The sequence below is a fragment of the Amblyomma mixtum genome, chromosome 7 (assembly GCF_055824585.1).
Source record: "Amblyomma mixtum isolate Tamu chromosome 7, ASM5582458v1, whole genome shotgun sequence".
NCBI lineage: Eukaryota > Metazoa > Arthropoda > Arachnida > Ixodida > Ixodidae > Amblyomma > Amblyomma mixtum.
In genome coordinates, this window is record NC_143018.1 from 82,917,996 (window position 1) to 82,925,565 (window position 7,570).

The 7,570-nt window shown below is 43.7% G+C and overlaps 1 long non-coding RNA gene across 1 annotated transcript; it reads right to left on the reverse strand.

The window, feature by feature from the left end:
• Positions 1-479: 479 nt before the first annotated feature.
• LOC149336639 (uncharacterized) lies at positions 480-5,656 on the reverse strand. Its single transcript, XR_016284578.1, has 3 exons — positions 5,241-5,656; positions 4,060-4,133; positions 480-634 (listed from the first exon to the last, which is right to left on the reverse strand). It is a non-coding gene; the product is annotated as an uncharacterized LOC149336639 (long non-coding RNA).
• Positions 5,657-7,570: the final 1,914 nt, after the last annotated feature.

The window sequence follows — 7,570 nt, forward strand, 5'->3', positions numbered from 1 at the left end:
GGGATCGAACCCGCGTCTTTCGGGCCAGCAGCCGAGCACCATAGCCACTGAGCCACCGCGGCGGCTGATTATGTACACAGTAAAAAATTTTACACCCCTAAGGGTGTAAATGGCTTGTCGCATGGGGAGCACCCTAGGGATGAGTATATTGACACCCCTTTGATTGGGGTGTTGCATCTGCACCCTTCCAAGTGGGGTGCTGGGACCACACCCTATTGCTAGGGGTGCTGAACCTACACCCTTCAAAGTAGGGTGTGGCTGGGAGCACACCCTTTTGCTAGGCACGCTGAACCTGGACCCTTCAAGGAAGGATGTTTCCCATATGGCAGGTGTGTTCCTGTGACCGTTCGCAACCCTATCCCTATTGGAAATGGTAATGGGAAACATGGTGGACTGCTGGCGACATTTGGACGGCTGGGAGATGTTGGGGCAGGGGCCATGCGGCCACGTTACATCTGTCACAATGAGACATCCAAAAATTTCGAAAAAGCTGAAGCTTGTAGAGCCAGTTTTATTTTGTCTTCATGCTCCTCTTGCTCTTCTTTACCACTTGCCAATGCAGCTGGGCCCCATGAAAGAGCCTTGTTGATGTACTGCCGGTGCATGAGGGCATTGGAAAACTGGGCGATGCACTCTGCAGAAAAGATTCAAGAGAAAAAATTAGGATCCACAAGTTTTTTCCTTGCCTGTATTAGTGTGCTAAAAGAGTAAGCACTGTATTGTGGCCACAGGAATAAAGTGAGCCTAAATCAAGAACCACTGAAGCTATTCACACTCAAAAAGAAAAATAATTTGAGGTTCATACTCCATATATCATACGCTCATCATTAAGTATCATCATCAGCAGCATAACTAGCACCACCGCAAGACAAAGGTCTTGCCTATGTCCCTACAAATAAGTGTGATGTGTGCCATAATGAGCAAAATACAAAAAAGTCATATTTTTATTGTTCTCTGACGGCTTTTAGTGGGGTATTAATAAGAGGGACAATATAAAGGTAACATCATAAAGGTGAGAGCACTAGCACAGCTGAGACGTCGCAGACGATACATTAAGACAGAAAAGAGGCATACACTTCATGATATATCAGTTGCGAAAAAATAAAAACAGCAGCAAACAAAACGTAAAACAAACCAGTATCAATGCTCCAAGTGACATCACTTATTTCCTGAATTTTGAGGGACCACATGGAATGAAAATGTGGTGAGGTAGCCCATTTATTCTTCAATGGGAACAGGAAAAAATTCTTGAATTAGTGGTGGTGGCGTCCTGGTTTGGGGCAGGGCAGCAAAAGTTAACAAAGTTGTGGAAAAGTAATGCAGAGTATATGGAATACACCTAAACGAGCAATTTCCCCTTTTATGCAGCAATGTCTGGTGGTCAAGTGAGATGACTGATTACACATAATCTGTACCGAGTGTCGCTGCTGGATTAAGGGAGTTGGTGGCATAGCTTCAAACAGTTTGGCGCAAATTTGGAAGAGCTAATAATTACTTCAGTTTGGAGTCAAAATTTTTGTGCATAAACTGCACAGCATAGCAAGAGCACACAGGCCTAGGCATCTCCTGATGAACCCGAGTACCTTTGCGGTGCCAGCAGCATGCATTGTGACATGCTCCAAGCTTGTGGAGCTGCATTTGGTTAAGGTTTCTCCATACCATTAACCCTAGAGCTGGAAAAGGATGTCAATACGTTGTGACAAAAAACGCAGACAAGACAAGGACTGAGGAAGAAATAGATACGACGGCATGAGTGCTGACTTTCAACAAGGTGTATTGGAAAGAACCAATGTGAACAATGTGACAGATCCAATGTGAATCCAGATCCAATGTGAATGTTACAAGGCGCCCTTTCATCACTCTTTTTTTTAGGCCACAATGTATATATTTTGACGTGCTTTCCAAAAAACCTCCCTGAAAGTCAGCGCTCGTGCCGTCGCATTTCTTCCTCATTATTGTCTTCTTTGCACTGTTTTGTCACGATGAATTACCAACAAGCCCATTCATCCGTCTTGCAAAAGTCAATACAGTCGGGGTAGCTAAGATAGTTGGGGCATTCTTCTGAATAATGCAGTCATAATAACATGGTTGGGACATAAAGACAGGGACTGTTATTGAATGGCTAATATTAGTGTACTTTGGTAATATGCTTGGTTTGGTTTATGCGAGTTTAACATCCCAAAGTGACTCAGGATATGAGGGATGCCGTATGATTTTGCATATTGATATACTGGGCTTCATAAGACAAGCAGTACAACAGGAAGCAATGAATCTACGCTAATATCAAAGAATGAAGGCTCAGGCATGAGAGTGTAGCTAAAAGGTTATATTGAGAAATTCAAGTCGATGACACTCGCCTAAAATAATCTAAATTTGGGTGAAAATCTGTTGTAAATTCAAAAAGTTGGATTCCACATAAGTAAATAGAATCGGAGCTGTGATGACTGGTATACAAAAATTAGTTTGAATTATGGTGGCAAGTAATATGCAGACTCATTTCGTGCTCTAACAGTTTATGTGAAATGCACATCAATAAAATAGGAGAACAGTTTGAGGGGTCAGAACGGTTTCCAGTCTTCATGGTTGACAGGTTGGCTTCAGGTTGTCAGGGATAAAACCAAGAGGTTTGGATTGGCTAAAATTTATTCGTAAAATGTGGTTCCACACATCCTTAGTAGTTTAAAGTATGTCAGAAGGCTTCTGACCCATAACTCAGGTACTCGAAAGCTTGTGATTATCAATGAGTTCTGAGACATGATGAGTAATGGTTAGTGCAGTAAAATGGGCAACAAATAACTGATTTTCTCAAGAAAGCCCCCCATGGGACATGCTGTCAAGACATAAATTCCCAAGGATTCTTCAATTAAGCCCGAAATGTCAGTTTATGAGCAGCCACTTTGTTATAACCATCACACACAAAAAAGAGAGACGCCAGGGGCCCTCCTTATTCACTGAAAACAAGGGAGAATCATGAGACATCATTCCAGCACACAAAATTACACAGATGAAGATAATAACTCCATGGACGCCGGATTTCAACTGAGGCTTATTCCACAACACAGGCTTTTTATTTGCAAAGGTGTACTCGTGATCCCTGGGGCTGAGAAGTATATCCGCGACCAGATAATTATTCATGGTGGCAAAAACTGAAACACACAAAAAAACATAGGGACAAAGGTACCTTGCCACACACATTCAACACATCGGCACGCCTATGCATCACCTCCCTGGCTGACCCAACAAACACATTTGCCTTGAGATAATCTAGTTCCTTTTTCCGGAGTGCTACAGAAGGGCTGCTGACATAATTCTCTTTTTCAGCAGAGATACAAAAGGCTTCAAAAATTTCCCAGCTCTTCCAAGTGCTAAACTTGCACGCTTGGCATGCATGCAGGCCGATGCGTTCAGCTTGAGTGGCAAGATACCCTTCCGCCTAACCTTGAATAATTGTTACCTGGTCTAGGAAATACTTTTCAGCCCCACGGATCATTAGTACCACTTTGCATGTAAAAAGCCCATGTTATGGAATAAACCTCAGCTGAAGTCCGGGGTTCGTGGTGTCTACTCTTTTTGTTTATGTGTTTTTGTACACTCGAATGATGTCTCATAATTCTACCCAGAAACAAATAGCCCACCTCTCCATGCTTAGCAGAAACAAGACAGCAGTAATGAAACCAGTTATCTCATGTGTCCACTTTTTTTTTACATCTGTGACCTGCGATGAGTGGCACAACAACACATATTTAAGTTAACACGCATGCGTCATAATGTTAATATTCATAGTCGAAAAAGTATCACACAATGTAGCCGAAAACATGCACACATTTCGCACTTCATGCATAGAATGCAACATTTAAAAGAAGACCAATTTTGGATGTAAAACTTCAAATGGCCTGCAACAGGCCTATTCTAACGACCAAATAATATTACTCATATAAACATATGAGGCCAGAGCTATCCAAACTGTTCCAAGCAGTACCATTAAGGAAAAGAGCAATGAAAGTAAAAGAACACTTAATGACAACCACAAAAACAAAGCACAATGCAGTAACAACTTACAACACAGCTTTTGACTCCATATGGTGGCCACAAAATCCATGCCATTGACTCGTACTGGAAGACAGATGTGCCACCTGCAGATAGATACCAATTTCCCATTATCAGTGTGACAGGAATACAGAAACAAGCATGCGAACTCGGTCCGACAGTGAATATCGCATGAATGTAAAAAGATCAGGAAAAATATACTTGCCCAAGTATACGCCTCAACAAATGCATCAGTTCCCCTAGCAATAATAAAGGATTCTTGCTATGAGGAAAATAAATCTGCAAACGGCCGTTCGAACGCGTAGATATAAACATCGTAATAACTGAGACAATTATTGCGCCACTTCCTTTTCTCAAAAACCAATTTCCAACTAAAGCAGAGTGATCAAAATGCAAGATCCTATACTCTGGGTAACCAGAAACGCGATCGGCATCATAGAAAAAAAGATGTTCACATACTGATTTAAAAATTAAATCCTGAGGGCCGGAAATTAACTTTAGTTGGTAACTGCAACCTGAGACAGTGCTTTGGATATTGTGGGGCTTGAATTCAGACGCAAAAAATGGGCACTGATAGTATTGGAGGGCTCCAGATTAATTTAGACGACCTAGAATTTCTTAACGTGAGCTGACATCGCACTGCACAGGGGCATTCTTTTTTCCATTTCACCTCAATCGAAATGCGGTTACTGCGATGAGGATCGACCCCACGACCTAAGGTTCAACAGCCTAGCACCAAGCAAAAACCGCGGCGCATAGAAAGTGTTTGAATCCCCGCGTCCTCAAAGTGCTACCGCTATCTCGAAAGACAGTCATACATTTTACGCGCAGCCAAAGTGCCGATCCTTGAAACGTGCGCGGTGGTGTGAACAAGCATGGGCAGAAACGCGTATAACGAGTCATATACGTTGAAAAACCTGTGCTCAACAAGAAAAAAAAAAAAAAACGCGCAAACAGGCTCACGCGCATACTAAAATCATGCAAAGCTAGCGCACGCACGGTAGCATCCCCTTTGCCAAAACAAGTACCGACAATTCTTGGCAGAGCAACTCACCGCGGCGACATTTGGCCAGCCAGCGACAAACAAGCGCCTTAAACGCTTTTTAGAGCATTGAACACGAATAATGCAGCAGTACGACAGGTCACTGTTCGAGCATTATATGCTTCGGATAATGCACAAGAGTACTGCTTACCTTTTCAGACGATTGCGTAGTCGTGCAGAACGCTGTTAGCCTTCTTGTCACGGGCACTACACCAACCAGCGCGAGTTCAGCACGAGTGCTGCGTAGCCGGCACACTCTACCACGTAGTCACAGAGAAAAAAATATTCCAGGCCTCATTTCGAACCTTTCACCCGCGACACTCCACGCATCTTTGTGCCCGGACACCCATCCAGCACTGCACAAAGCGCACAGACTGAAAAGTTAGAGACCAGAAAAATGACCCTTTTCCTCGACTAGGGTATGTCGACAGCACTACGCGATTGTGCACCCTTGTGCAAGAAGAAACACACGCAAACCACAACACATTTCACGACGGCTCACAATCCAAGTAGCGAATTTTAACAACCGTCGAAGCGCGTCGCACATGGCGTCGCACCGTCCGAACCGCCATGAGGGTTATACAGATAAACAGCTACCGGCAGCCACCTGGCGGTGACAATTAGTTTCTGTTTCGGTTTCGATGTGAAAAAGCTTCTTTTCCTACTTTTTATTTTAATTTTGCTGATATAATTGGGTAATCAGCCGTCTCGGTGCCCGAGGAAATTTCAGCGCTTGCCAGCAATTACCACTGGTAGAAACGCGCGGATTAACGACCTGTTGCTTGCGCTGCTGTTGCTTCCAAAGGCAAGAACATTAATCAGACATCCTCCGCATCTTACTCCCAAGTCGGCTTGCAGCAACATCCTGCTTACTGGATTATATAAATGTGTGATTATAAAGAATGTTTCTCACGGAACCACATGGGATCATTTTTGATACCTATACAGAAACAAACACTTTTCGAGCTTGCACCACAAAAGCATGCTTGCAGGTCCAGGACAAAGCAATTTTTAAGCTTTCAGCATGACATTCTAAACTGCTTGCTGCATGCTTCTACACATGCATTGCATTTACTGAACTTTTTTTATTATCACATGTTCCTCAATTACAAAGTTAATTTTTCTGTGAATGTTTGCAGTGTAATATGCTGCATTTGGTCTTGTTTCCACTTTTCATGCTTCACTTTTCTGGTGATTAAAATCATTTTTTATGAAATAGATTTCACCCATTGTCATCTGTAGTGTTAGATGAGGTCCTCAGATTATATTTCTTTTTACAATAATGCCAGAAAATAAATGCAAGGCACTTAAATATGACAGAGTACTGAAGAGATGTAATCAAGAGCAAATTGTTCAATGATCTGTTCAGCGTAAGTGATTCTGGCAGACTGGTAGTGCGCATATGTGTTACACAATTCTAAAAACTGCTTGAGGAAACACTTGTGTTTAATTGGCAGTTTTTTGCCAACCAGATGTAAAGATATGCGTATCTGTTCGAAGTAATGTTAAATGGCGAATCTTTATGCGTGGCTACCGCTTTTTTAGTTGTACCTCTGGTACACACGAGCCTTGAAAAGCAGTATATACTTAAATATATGGTCATTACAAGTAGCCTCCTTACACCCTTTCTACACCCTACGCAAAATGAAGGGTGCTTGGAGGAATAGCACCCTTTCAGACAGTGATGAAGGGTGTATAGGGCAAAATAAGGGTGTTATAAAGGTGCACCAAAGGGTGCACATTGCCGGAGCACCTTTTAAGCACCCTTAAGGGTGTAAAATTTTTTACTGTGTATTTTGAATCAGAATGCGAGGCCGTGAGAGCAACCGCGACCTCTTCTTCTTGTGTTGCACTGCGGGCTCTGACGGTGAGGCCGTTAGCTGTTTTGCTGTTGTGAAATACCACGACCGTGAACCCCGTGATGAGGGCCGGAGGTGTCCACGTAGCATACACCTGTTTCGTTGCCGTAATGTCGGGCTAGGCCTTCTGCTCGTGCCAGGCACTGACCATTATGGTCTTCGTGCGGCATGTTGGCTTGAAGATGTCGCACATGGGGGGCGCGTCTTCACAGTTCTGAGATGTGAAACCTGTCTTCCATGGGAGTGGAGTGTTGGATAGAGTGGAGCAAGAAGGGGGCAACTCGACTCTGTTTGCGACAAGCGCGTCTACTGGTTTGTAAGGTGCGCCCCCCAGAGCTCCCGGAAAGTGTTGTAGCGAAAGCTACATTGGCCACGAACTTGCGATTTCGCTGTGACGGTGCTCCGAGGAGGCACAGAGACTGGTCTTGAGCCGGTGCCTAGCAGCGGCTCAACTAAAGAGGTATTTTAGTTGTGCACTTTTGTGAGAGGCGGAGATGCACAAATTTGGTGAGAGGTGTAGGGCCCATGAGCCGGCTGACGTGCTTGGGAACTCGGACTCTCAGGAAGTTTCGACACACGTGTTGTGAGTCTGTTATCACATGAGCGCTTTGGCCTTGGGACC